We start from the raw sequence: 14,153 nt of genomic DNA, 5'->3' as shown, positions 1-14,153 counted from the left end.
CCCGGTGTTCTTTTCGAGAACACATGGAGTAGAGGCTAGGGAGTGTGGCTCAACTGGTAGGATCCTTCCTTGGCAGGCAGGAGGCCCTTGGTTGGATCTCTAGCACCACAGAAACTATGTGTGGTGTAACCCCAGCACTTGGGAAGTGGAGGCAGGAGGGTCAGGACTTCAAAGAAGGCGAGCCTGGAATACAAGAGACCCTCTCTCGAAAGCAAGCAAGGATGCCCTGGTGGTGATGGCAATACCTTTAATTCCAGTACTCGGGAGACAGAGGCAGGTGGTTCTCTGTAAGTTCAAGGCCGGCCTGGTTTACAGAGTGAGTTCTAGAACAGCCAGGGCTACCCAGAGAAACCCTGCCAAACAAAGAACAATCAAGCAGGCAGCTCTACAAGAAAGAACACATGGACCAATCACAGTGCTCAGCCAGTCACTTCCTGATTGTTTATCTCAATAAATTTCAAAGTATTTATATCATATAGCCTATGTTTACTGATCACAGTGTAATTTTAAAACCAATAAAAAAGGATAACTTAAATTTCCTTGAAGTTTAGAAATATAAGAAATGCTGTATTTTTGTTTTCTTTTTATCTGTCTGTCTCTCTCTCTGTGTGTGTGTGTGTGTGTGTATGACTATTGGTGCCTGACTGACAGTGCTGATGGAGGCCAGAAGAGACTGTGAGATCCTCCAGACCTGGGTTGCAGGCGGTTGTGAGTAGCCCTACTCAGTGATGGGGACCAAGATCCCTGAAAGAGCAGTGAGTGTTCTTTACTGTGCTGAGCCATCCCTATAGCCATAATACTTAATTTTGAAATAAATCATGAGCTGGGGACTTAGCTCAGTGGTAGAGTACTTGCTTAGCATGTGTGTGAGTCCATAGGTTCAATTCCCAGCACTGGGAAAAAAGAAAAAGGAAGAGAGAGATAGAGAGAGAGAGAAGAAAGGAAAGGAATAAATTGTGGTTGGGCATAGTGGTGTGCAATTGTAATTCTAACTCTCAGGAGGCTGAGACAGGATCATCCAAAGGTTGAGGTCAGTCTGAACTACATAGCAAGATGGAAGAGGGGAGATATGAATTAATTACATTAAGAAAAAACCGTAACATGAAAACTCCATGTGTTAAAGTATGTTTAAAATAACATTGGAATATTTATAGTGTCGTATTCATTTACTTAATAAACAAGAAATAGTAAAAACCAAATATTAAAATCAAATTCAGTACAAAATCTGGAGGAAAAAAATAGGATGTAAATAATAAAGATGAAGGTAAAGAACAAAAATCAAAGATTTAATGAATGAACTATTAAAAAGGTAGGAAGCAAGTAAAAGCATGAGTAAAAAGAAGAAAAATTTACAGACAAAATTTCCACTTTTAAAATATTAAAAACTGGATTCTATTATTTTAAGATATAGATGAAAGAGGGCTGGAGAGATGGTCTATTGGATAAGAGTACTGACTGCTTTTCTAAAGGACCCAGGTTCAGTTCCTGGCACTCACATGACAGCTCACAACTATCTGTAACTTCAGTTCCAGGGACTCTAACACTCTTCTCTGACCTCCACACCAGGCACACAAGTGGTACACAAACTTACATGCAGGCAAAATACCCATATACATATAAATTAATTTTTAAAGAAAATACAAATGAAAGAGATACACAGCTGGGGAAAAAAAAACCCTTAAATATGATATAGAAGCCATCAAGATGAGCCAGCAGGTAAAGGCACTCTCTGTCAAACCTGACAAGCTGAGGTTGGCCCCCAGATCCCACCTGGTATAAGAAAATTACCGACTTTCTCAAGTTAAATGATATCCTCTACCTGTGTGCCAAGTGAGACCCTGTTTAAAAAAAAAAAAAAAAAAAAGGTAATAACAAGAACAGGCTATTGAACCATTAAGATAGTTAATAGATTGCTCTGGAGAGAAAGGGAACAAGGTATATGCCCTTGCCTCATACAGTTCACTATAGAACAAGCTAAATATGTTAGATAATTACAGATCGAAATTACACTTACACCAAAAAGCAAGTCCTCTAGAGGAAAAACAGAACCAAACAAATGTAACTTAGTAAGCTGTTGTACCCAGAAAGGAGTATTCCAAAGGAGTTTAAGTAAAATTTTCAGTGGTGTGTGTGTGTGTGTGTGTGTGTGTGTGTGAAGGATGGAGTGATAGAGTATAAATTAGTCGTGGAAAAATTAAAATTAATAATTTGATTCTACACCCCTATGACGTACTCGGGGACAACTCAGCTGAGTTGCAACAAACACAGAAGTGGTGGTGGGGTAAGTAGGTAGGTGGATGGATGGATGAATCGGCGGGCAGAGACAAATTTTGACTATTTTTGATAATACGGTTGGTGGAATTAGGCCGTTATGATTCTGGAACTGTTAGTGTCCCAAATGAAGATTTACACTGGTTGTTTTTAGAACACGTGACCATATATCACATGCTCACTCAGGTTATGACCTCCACCCCAGTGACTGGAGAGATGGCTGGAGAGATGGCTCCGTGGCTGAGAGCGCTTGTTGTTCTTCCATAGGACCTAAGTTCAGTTCCCAGCACCCATGTTGCTTCACAACCACCTCAACTCCAGCTCCAAAAGAGATCTGACAGCCTCTCTGGCCTCCTTGGCACACACACACACACACATACACACACACACACATACACACACACACACACACACACACGCACGCAAACACACACACACAGAATTCAAACACACACATACGCATAAATACATTAATTTAAAAAAATACCTTCACCCCTGGAAACAGGGAAGCAGATAGTCTAAAGTGTTGTCCCTGTCCCTAGGCAGCAGCCCTGGGAGTGTAAAGTAACCGTTCTAATGGACAGAACATCGCTGCGGGGGTAAGACCGCCTTTAAAAATGTAGTAACTTACTTGGACACTAAACTGCCATGGGCTACATCTGTGCAGGGGTTCTAGATTATCTCCATGCCTGGTACTTGGTTGGAGTATGAGTCTTTGGGAAGACCCCTGTGTTCAGATTTTTTGGTTCTGTTGCTCTCCTGGTGGGGTTCCTGTTCTCTCCAGATCTTACTGTTTCCTACTTCTTACATAAGATTCCATGCACTCTTCCCAACAGTTGGCTGTAAGTCTCAGCATCTGCTTTGATAGTCTGCAGGGCAGGGCCTTTCAGAGGCCCTCTGTGGCGGGTTCCTAGCTTGTTTCCTGTTTTCTTCTTCTTCTGATGTCCATCCTCTTTGCCTTTCTGGATGGGGATTGAGTGTTTTAGTCAGGGTCCTCTCTAGTATTGGGAAGAGGGACTGCCTCTGACATAATCTGATTGGCCTGCTCTTTGATCACCTCCCCCTGAGGGGGGAGCAGCCTTACCAGGACACAGAAGATGACAATGCAGCCACTCCTGATGTGATCTGATAGACTAAGATCAGAAGGAAGGAGAGGAGGACCTCCCCTCTCAGTGGACTTGGGGAGGGGCATGCGTGAAGAAGGGGGAGGGAAGGAGAGAGGCACTTATGGGGGAAATAAAGTGTAATTAATAAAATTAAATTAAATTTAAAAAAATGTAGTAACTTGGTGGCAGCCGCAGCCTGATGACAGCTCCGCCCTGGTTGGCGGATTGATTATACTGTTTCTTTCCCTAAGCAGTAAAACACCCAGACATGTTCTGACCTGCGCTGACATGTTTCAGGCCCTTCCTAGCGAGCAAGCCTTTATCTTGAGAACTTAAGTATGATACGAAGGTTACCTGCATGTCATTATTAGTGACCAGGGCATGCATAGCACAGGACACACCACGCAGGATTGAGAGCAATCGCAGAGCACATAAAAACCTCAGGCAGCAGGGTTGGAAGAGAGACACGCCCACTTACTGAAGAACCCCTTGACCCTAAGTAGCTGGGGGAAGTAAAGGGGTCTGTGTCCTCTCTCCCCACTAACCTTTTCTCTCCTACTTAAGTTTGGGGGGCTGGTGGAAGGGAGGTAGAGCTCTAAACACCCCAAATAAAGTAGAGTTTAGAAAGGAGCACTTCAACCAGTGGGAAAGAAGGAACCATGCTCCTTTGAGCCTCTGAATCCAGTTGCTTCTGACGCAGGCATCACACTTGTCCTTTACCTATGACAAATCAATCAATCTTGTTATTGTTCACACTCACTGAGCAGGCTTGCAGCTCCTTGAAATACAGACTTTTATAATTATCTTCTTGGGTTGTTATCTGCAATAGCAGGAAAATGGGTCTTTTTGTTCGTCTGTCTTTTTGTTCATTTCTGTGTCCAACACTGACTGTTTCTGCCTTGTCTGTGTCACTTTATCTAAGTCATACAATAACATCTATACAAATTACAGAGATTTTGTTATTGTGTCTACACCTTATACTAACATCTTTATGAAGTAAGCAGTTCCTGCTTCAAACACAGGATCAATGTCCAAAACTCCATGTTCTGGCTGACTCTTCTCTCTGTCTGTCTATCTATCTATCTATCTATCTATCTATCTATCTATCTATCTATCTATCTATGTTACTTTTTATCCATACTTTGACAAGTTTATACATGTGTACATTGTAGCTTGGTCATACCCACAGCTGTTTGCTCTACCTACTCCTCACTCTCTCACACATGTCCCTTTCCCCTACAACTTTCGTGGCCTCTTCCATCATTTGGGTCTGGGAATGACACTTAGGCGTGGCAGCAGGTAGTTTTACCAGAGGAGCCATGTCACCTACCTCCAGCTGTGAATCTTTTTTTGTCTCAGTCCTAGAACATGTAGTTAAATACTATTATGTAAAAACATCCACACACTGTGATCCTCGTTGCAGTGGGGGATGGGACTGTGGCATTTACACGATGACTGACCAGGCTTTGCTACGGATGCCAACATGCAGCCACTGGCAGGCACCACCCAGCCTTTCTGAGAACTGAGCCGTTAAATGAGTGAGAAGGTTGTGGGTGTTGCTTAGCTGGTACAGAGCTTGCCTGGCATACATGTAGCCTTAGCCTCAATCTCCAGCTCTCCCCAAATTAAAAAATTAGGGCTGTCAAGGTAGCTCTGTGGTGAACTCTCTGAGTTCAGTCCCCAGGACCCCATGAGAGAAGTTGAGAACTGATTCTTTAAAGTTGTTCCCAGAGTTCCAAACAGGCACCTACACACATCTACACACAGACACACACACACACACACACAGAATTATAAATATGATTTAAATTTAATTAATTAAAACAAAAATAATAGAAGAAAGGGGGTATTATTAACTTCTGTTAATAAAATGGAGGTGGCTGTTGCTGAGCAGCAGGAGACCTGAGGGTGTTGTTGGCTGTCATTTATCATTTTATAAACTCAGGCAATTCAGCTAGCATCTCTTCATCCTAATGTCTTCATCTGTAAGATGGAATTCTTTTTCTTTAATTTTTATTTTAGGTGCATTGTTGTTTTATCTGCATGTATGTCTGCCTAAAGGTGTTGGATCTTGGAGTTATAGACAGTTGTGAGCTGTCATTTGGGTGTTGGGAATTGAACCTGGTTCCTCTGGAAGAACAATCAGTGCTCTTAACCACTGAGCCATCTCTCCAGCTCTGATGGAATTCTTGATACACACCTACCTGTCTCTTTGGCCGAGTGCTTGGAAGAATTAAGCAAAATGGACACAGGCCAGGACTGGAGATCTTTATTCAAATCTGGGACTGTGGGATCACAGCTACTCTGCTTAGCACGGCTGAGAAAGAGAATTGCATGGGACAAACGAATTTCTTTAATATATGTTATGAGTTGAGAATTATACAAGCTCACATAGTAGTATCAAATTTGGCACAGAAGTAGGGATGCTACTGTATGCAAATGGTTAAAGATTTAACATACGAATGCACATAGCAATCTAAACAGATGCTTCGAGTTTCCGCAAAGCACTCTTAAAATGGTCAGCAGATGCTTCCAAACTCTGCCTGAATTATAGCTTTTGAACAAGACAAAAAACCCAAGGGATTTGTACCAGAGAGCTCTAACCTCCTCCACCCCCACAACTGTCTTTTCTTAGTACTAAACTTAGAGCAGATGGAGAAACCAGCAAACAGACAATGCCTGCATCTGCTAACAAATTAATACTGCTGAGCCCAGCAAGGAGAAAGCTCTCTAGTGGTGTGTACATGCTAGCAGGGCTGCGAATAATGCATGCAAGGGTTCCTGCTTTTGAGGAATTCATCATTTGCATAATTTAGACACAACGCTATTTTGTAACACTGGCTACTTATTGTGTGCCTGGCACTTATTTGTGGGTGCTTTGGTCTTATCAACTCATTTGTTCTTTCTGGTGACCCTGTGAAAATAGAAATTACCCAGTGTTCACAGAAGTCTAGTGACTTGCTCCAAGAATACATCACCACGTAACCAAGTAGAGATTTCAGAGTTCATGCTCTTAACTGTGATGCTAAACTACTCTTCTAGAAAGACACAGGCCATGAGCTTTTGTCCTCACTCATGCTTACTACATGTTGTGGGTTTTAAAAGACTCTATTTTAAACCGTGTATGTGTGTGCCTGTGTGTACCTGTGAATATAGGCATTGACGGAAGCCACAAGAAGGCATTGGATCTCTCGAGCTGGAGTTACAAGCAGTTGTGAGCTGCCCCCCCCCATTATCCTCTCTCAACCGCCACCTCAGCCCGGTTACCAAAACTATTCTTCCCCACAAATTCTCCTATTTTCATGTCTTTTGTGTTGTGACCAACAAAGTTTAATCAGGGCTGTTTGCATGAGCTTCGATAGGAATATTATTTGCTGGATGAAACATGGGCAGTTTATCAGTGGCCGCTGAAGAATGGAAACCCTTCTACCCCAACAACCATCAATTGTCTATAACCACCCGAGGGCCCAGTCTTACACAGGGCTTGTATGAGTAATACCAGCTGTAGTGACTTTATTAGTGTAAGAACCATGCCATGTCCAGAAGACATATTTTTGTGGTGTACCCCTTTGTCCTCTGGCTGTTACATTTTTTTCCTCACTTCTTCTTTCCATGTTCCCTAAGCCGCAGAAGTGATGGTATAGATGTCTCATTTAGGACCAAACACTCCACCATCACTTATTCTCAGTTTGCCAAATTACATGTTTCTGCATTAACTGCTATGCCCATTGCTACAGGAGCCTGCTCCTGTAAAGGTCAAGATCACTAATCTTTGATTACAAACATGAGTATTTAAAAGGTAGTTTGACAACATGTCCACTTATAAAACAACAGTAACGGTTTGCCCCTCTCCCCTCACCAGGCCTTGAGACTTTCCTAGGCATGAACTTTTGACCAAGTTTTCAGAACCAGGCATAAGTTCCCTCCTGTGGAGTAGACCTCAAATTCAATCATGAAATAGTTGGTTGGCCCGTAACAGCCATGCCACTACTGCACCAGGGGACATATACTGACTGGCAGCTTACTACTGTAGCTCCTAAGGTTCACAGGTAAGATGGTGGATGACGTTTTTCTTGCTTCTACCACAAGGGTCTCAAATATCAAACTCAGATCGTCAGACTAAGCACACTCCTTCACATGCTGAGCCAAACTCACTAACCCTAGAATGTTTTAAGAGCAGCAACGAGCCAATGAAAAAATCTGAGGTGTGTATTTGTGCACTGCTGCTGAGAAGAGTGAGGAGGGAGAAAGGTCTAGGGGTGAAAGGTGTTGCTCAGTGGTAGCATAGTCAGGAGGCTTTAGATTCACTCTCCAGCACCCCAGGACTGGGAAAGAAGAGGAGAAGTAGTGATAGGCCATGAGGTCCAAGCAGGCAAATTCAAGGAAGCCTCAAGAGTTTCCACAGACTGGGTCGAGGCTCAGGAGAGCAATGTTGAGATTAGGGAGCTTGTTTCTCCATCAACGTGTCTGTTTGATTGCCTCAAGAGGCTAGAACCTGCATTTTGAAGAGTCCACTAAATTACTGTGATTTATGTCTCCTCTCACCAATGACCAAGTGCATCAGAGTCTGTATTGGTTGTAGGTGGGGAAGGCATGAGTTTGATCACTCACATAGACCTAGGAAACTTAATCAAGATTTTTTTTTCCTGGTGAATAAGATGCGTATCAGTGGAAGATTTTGAGCAGAGTAGTAACATGACCTGAACTGTAGCTTTCACGAACTCCATTTTCATCTATGCTGTGTCAAATAGCACTGTCCTGTTGAGATTCAAATGGTAATTGAGTTTTCTTGTACATGCACTAAACACTGAAGAAGCTGGGCACAGTGTCCAATAATCCGAACAGTCTGGAAGCTGGGACAGCATAGTTGCAAGTTTGAGGCAAGCCTGCCTTTCATAGTGAGACCCTATCTCAAATACAACGAAACTATACAAAGACAGGTGAACGCAGTTGTGTGTGTGTGCACGTGCATGTATGTGCGCTCATGGGGAAGCCAAAGGAGGCACCAGGTGTCTTCTTTTATGACTTTACAACTTATTTTCTTGAGATAGGGCCTCACTGAATCCAAGAAGCTCACCATTTCCACTGGTCAGAGAGCTCCCAGGAGCTACCTGCGTCTGCCCCTACAAAACTAGAGCTTCAGGCACGCCTGGCTTTTACACGGGTGCCAAGGAGATCCTTACCCACTGAACCATCTTCCTAGTCCTGAACTCAGTATAATATAACATAACCTTATATGAACAAAATACCACCTTAACATATAGTCAATACCCACATAATGTCTTTGAAATGCAGTGACGTCTTCCTACTTCTAGCATGTCTTGATAGGGACCCGCTGTATCTCAAGTGCTCAGTGGCCTCTCGTGCTGCTGGAGGTTTCAGCACAGCTGGGAAACAATCTGTCCTTCCCGTCCCTCCCCAAGCCAGGGGGTTAGTAGGCGCTGTCTCGCTCACACTCCAAGCTGGTGGGACTCGCTGAGAATGACCAGATAACACCTTAGGCTCCAAGTTGCTAATGACGGGTCTGTATACAGGACTTTCTGTCCTAGGCACTTGTCATTCAGTCACGATGACAACATACTCATTAGAATACTGCCGCCACCCCACAGTTATAGACGAGGAGCTTTGCCCCAAGAGAGATGAAGTAATTTATCCAAAGCCACGCCGCAGACTGGGACAGTGCCTATGATTTCACCCATTACACCGGTGTCTCTTAAACTTTTTTGTTCATATGCCCTCTGAAAGCTTTTGAAAATGCGGACTCCAATTTTCACTCTAACTCACGGCTGTTGCAAAGGAGGCTTTTTTTTTTTCCTGTTCTTTATAAATAAACTTTATTTTCTTCATATTAACTATGTTCAGCCACCTGGCTAAATTCATTTATTAATCCGTAAAGGTTATCTGTTTAATTCTTTTGGACTTCCTACTCATGTAATTATGCCATCTGCTAACAATGATAATTTTATTCCTCTTTGTTCTTAGTTCTCATATGCTTATTTATTGTACCAACTACGACATTTAAGGAGCTATACTATGGTGCACACCCAGGACCATGCAGCCACCAGAAGAAGAGAGCTACCCCTCTGAAAAACTCAGACCACGTGGCGCTCTCAAGAGCCGCTGTGGCACGGTTTCTAGTGTTGGCAGCACGTCCTACTGAGCATGTCTACAGGTCCAGCCACAGAGTGTGTGCCGCAGGGGCTTCTGGCGGCCCTGTCTGGAGTCCTTTGTGTAGCATTTCCTCACCGCTTGCAATGGACACTGGAGCCTGCAGCACCTACCGGACCATCTACCAGACTGCCTATCTCCACAGCCCTGGGCCCACTTCCACCACGCCTCACGGTGCCTGCTGCCCTGGTTGGAAGAGGACCAGCGGGCTTCCCGGGGCTTGTGGAACAGCAACATGCCAGTCTCTATGCGGGAAAGGAGAGAACTGCAGCCGCTGCCCTGTGTGAAGGCAGGGAGATACTTGCTGGACAGATGTATATGAATGCAGCACTGGAGAGGCCAGTTGTCCCCAGCGCTGTGTCAATACTGTGGGCAGTTACTGGTGCCAGTGTGGGAGGGGCAAAGCCCATCTGCAGATGGGATGCTCCGCCTGCCCAAGGGAGTCCCCGTCCCTGGTGACCTCAAACCCCACCGCAGGAGTGGACATCATGGCGGGGAGACAGTGCCAGGCCGCAGTCGCGGGTTGCTGTGCTAGAGCAGAAACTGCAGGTGGTGCTGGCCCCGTGGTACAGCCTGATGGGTCACAGAGCACGAGCTGCAAGGGGCCAGCTCGTGCTCTGAAGATGTGCACCCTGCCCGGGATGCTGCCTGGACGGGCAGGGCAGTCGCAACCAGAGGCAAGGAGGTAAAGGGGCAGTTCCCAGGCAGCAGCTGGATGAAACTGCTCAGAAGTACCAGGGACTCCATAGTCAGTCATGGGAAAGAAGGAGAAAATGCAAAGGCAGACAGGCAACAGCTGACACTTGCAAAGATAAAGGAACAAGAAAACCTCGGGGTGGTGGTGGGTATGTCCAGGAGGACTCAGTCCAGGAGGTGAGGGCTCTGCAGGTAGACCCACTCACCATTCTTCCAAAGCTTTCATGAGGAAATGTAAGGCCATCTGCTCAAACGTGCTTAGCATCCTGGTCTCTAGCATCTATCTGCTGAGCTGAATCCCCACTTCTGAAAGCGACATTACATTAACCCAGGATCTTCACAGACAGTAACTGATGTTGGTCCTATGCAAAACTGACTGTTTTCCTCAAGTATCCATCCAAGAATAATGTTTGAAAACTAGGAAGAGAACAGGTCTGGAAGGAAGGTTAAGCAGTAAGAGCAGGTACTGCTCTTGGAAAGGAGCTAAGTCTGAGCCCCAGCACCTCTGTCAGGTTCATGTCCATCTGTAAGTCCAGCTCCAGGGGTATTCAATGCCTCTGGGACATGTGCTCACGTGCACATCTCCCCAAACAGTTAATTAAAAATGAAAATGTTAAATATGAAGAGACTTGGCATGGGTTAGGTGGTCCAGTTCAAGACTGAAAGCTGAAAACATGCAACACAAATATGAACCAGAAGAGACTTGTATCACTGAAATGCCACCATGAGTCTTGTTTTATTTTTTTCCTGCTGTTGATAAACTGGACATTTCTGGCACTCCCTTCCTGAGGCATCCTCTCCTGTGCTGTGACATTGAGACCTGAATGCCAAGTTTACCTGTTAGACTCAACATACTGCTTATGTAAGGCTGATCCAGAGTCTCCTGGGAGAGGGGATGGAGTAGGAGAAAGCTGTTTCAGTTAATGGCCACTTGGTGCAGCTCTGAATTCTACAATGTAGCACCCAGTGGGGCCACTCTGCATGTCCTGTGAGTGAAAGTCTGCTTGAAAGAAAGCTAGCTCAGCTTACCAGAAAGCATTTGGAGTGGGCAGATTGATGACTGGGGATGGGTCTCTAGATCTTTTTGTGTTTCTTTCTATTCTGCTGTTCCTTTAAAAGTCTGTATTCGAATCCCTGAATTCCCACACTGAATGACCCAGACCTTCTTGGAGGAGCATCTGGTGTCCTGCATCTTGAAAAAAAAATCTGTGACAGCATCTCAGCACCCAGGCTGGACTTAGCTGTCACCCCACCACATCCCTTCCAGCTGAAAAGTTCAGGCACTACCATGTGGCACCTGTGAGCAAAAGCTCCTGTTTGTCTGTCCATCTTTCTTGGGAGGTTCCCAAAACTTGAGCATGGGGAGTGGGGTCTTGTGTGACTCTCCCAATGGGGCTTTCCAGGAAAGGTACAAAAGCTCCTTGTCCAGAGGTGAGGTGGGGATTGTTCCCAACTGTCATGCTAAAGCTGGGACAGAGTGCAAACAAAAGAGGAACTATGCTATGGCTATGGCACCAAGTGGGCATCCTTACATGTTTCCTAGAGGCACGCTCTTATTAGTAGGTATAACATTTACTGCCCTTTCAGATACTACTTCTTAGAACAAAGGCTTACCATGATCAGGATTCTTATTATAAATGAACGTTAAGTCTTATACAAAACTTTCTATATCTGGGGAGAAAACCTTGCCACTGTTCTTCCATTTTTGGTTGATGTGAATACCAATGATTTTCCACTGCTAAACAAACTTTGCATTCCTGGAATGAACTTCCCTTACAAAGGTGTCTTTTTTACTATATGTCACCAATTCAGTTAGCTAATTATTTTCTTCAGGGTTTTATGAGGAAGATTAACGTAATTGTCCTTTCTTTTAATGTCCTTCCCTTTTGACATCATCTGGATTATACTGACCTCATAAAATGAGCTGGGACATGTTCCCTTTTTCTACCTTCCCCAAGCATGTGTGGAAGAAAGGTCTGTTTCACTAATGGAGACCAGAAAAAAATTGCAAGATTTTAGTCATGAATTCAACTTTTATGAATCTTCTTATGAATTCTTTGAAAATTTCGTACTATGTATTTTCTACTATTTTTAAAGTAAAGTTCTGGCAAACTGTGTTTTATGTTGTTCTTTTTCTTTTTCTTTTTTCAATTTTTGAGACAGGGTCTCACTATGTTGGCATACTTGGCCTGAAACTTACAGGTTCCAGACCTTCCCCCAATCACTGGGACTCCAGGCAAATACTATCACTTCTGTGGAACAGTTTGGGAGGGGAGGGCAGTTTGTTTTGGTCTGTTTTTGCCGGTGGTTTTGTTTGGGATTTTTTGAGACAGGGTTTGACTGTGTAGCCCAGGCTAGGCCGCTTCAGCCTCCCAAAGGCCGGGAGTGCAGAGACGGATCACAATGGCGAGCTCCCAACCTTTACGTTTTTAAGAAGTTGCTTTGGTAATTTTGCCTAATATTAAAAGTATTTATGGAATTATTTTTATCATATTAATCTTTATATTGTCTGTACCAATATTCCCTTTTATATTCCTAATAGAGGTATTTTATAGAAAATATTTTAAGTAGTTTAAAATAATCTGTCCCTGACCTACTGAAGAATGTGTAAATAAAATGAAGTATATCCATATAGTATTATTTAGCCATAAAAAGAACAAATTACTGACAGGATATCTTTTGAAAACATGCTGAGTGGAAGAAGCCATTTACACAGGTGCTCATGCTGTATATGTTTATGCATACAAAATGTGCAGAATTGGAAAATGTATGGAGTCAGAAAACAGATTGGAGATTTCCCATAGCTAAGGGCATTAGGAATGACTGCCAAAATTATGGGGTTTCTCTGGGGGATAGTAGAAATATTTTAAACTTGTTACACATTGAGTTGTGAGCTATGTGAATCTGAGTTCAATGAAGTTGTTTATCTTTAAAATGTCATGGAGTTTAATACCCAGCACAACAAAAATTAACCAATCAACCAAACCAAAAACATAAACCTTATAATATTGGACAAATTACATCCTTCCTCAATTTTTTCCTAAACAACTAATGGAAAAGTATAGTCATTTAACATCTGAGCCTAGGTACCAACCACTATGTCAATTTTCCTTGTCTTTGGTAACTTGGAGGCTCTTCCTCCTGACATCACACCACAGCAGTAGCATGGCACTGACCCTCCTAGTTCTCAGAACACTGATGTCATACATCTTTCATAAAAAGTATGCCTGTACATTTTGGGGATATCTGCTAGTTCCAAGACTATTCTCCTAGCTGACAGTGCCTCACAGGCCAGACATATGCAGAAGAAAGGGATTGTGTTCTAGTCTCTGCCAGCTGTATGGAAATCTATCCCCGGGTGGCAAGGCCCCTGTAAGCCAGTTAGGGTCAGCACTTGGATTGCTGACCCAGACCTGGACACTTCCAGAAGGTCAGTTCCAGCCCAGAAGCGTGAAAGAGATACAGTCAGACTAACCTCTCATCTCTGGAAGTCACAACAATGTAGAAAACAACCTGGACAAGATGACCTTGTTTCACTGGGTGACACTGAACTGAATGCTGCTCAGCTCTGCCTGTGGCTGTCTGAACAGCTTCTGCCAGCTAAGGCGATTTTTATTGCTGAAAAACTTGATCCCTCACTTTTCCCTTGTGCTGTCTTTTGTGGGTGAATTTAATCTTTGTACCTGCCATGTCTGCTGAATATATAATTAGCAGGCTGGCATCTGAGCAGCAGCCTTTCTCAGCTAGGTTTATTTAGGGGTGGATTTTTTTTTTTTTTTTGAGTAAACTTAGGCACCCCAACTTCCTTATTACCCTGACTATGCCAGCCTTACTTAACACTCGGGATTCATCAAGAACATGGAAATATCGAGTCTAGGTGTCAATTAATTACCTTGTCCTTTAGATGTGAAT

At 43.6% G+C, this 14,153-nt stretch overlaps 1 pseudogene; it reads left to right on the top strand.

Annotated features, from left to right (window-relative positions):
- The window catches only part of LOC110550713 (epidermal growth factor-like protein 7), a 31,895-nt pseudogene extending 17,882 nt beyond the window's left edge, over nucleotides 1-14,013 (top strand).
- The last annotated feature ends 140 nt before the right edge of the window (nucleotides 14,014-14,153 follow it).

This window comes from Meriones unguiculatus, chromosome 2, assembly GCF_030254825.1.
Source record: "Meriones unguiculatus strain TT.TT164.6M chromosome 2, Bangor_MerUng_6.1, whole genome shotgun sequence".
Taxonomy (NCBI): domain Eukaryota; kingdom Metazoa; phylum Chordata; class Mammalia; order Rodentia; family Muridae; genus Meriones; species Meriones unguiculatus.
This window is presented reverse-complemented; position numbering and strand designations above follow the sequence as displayed.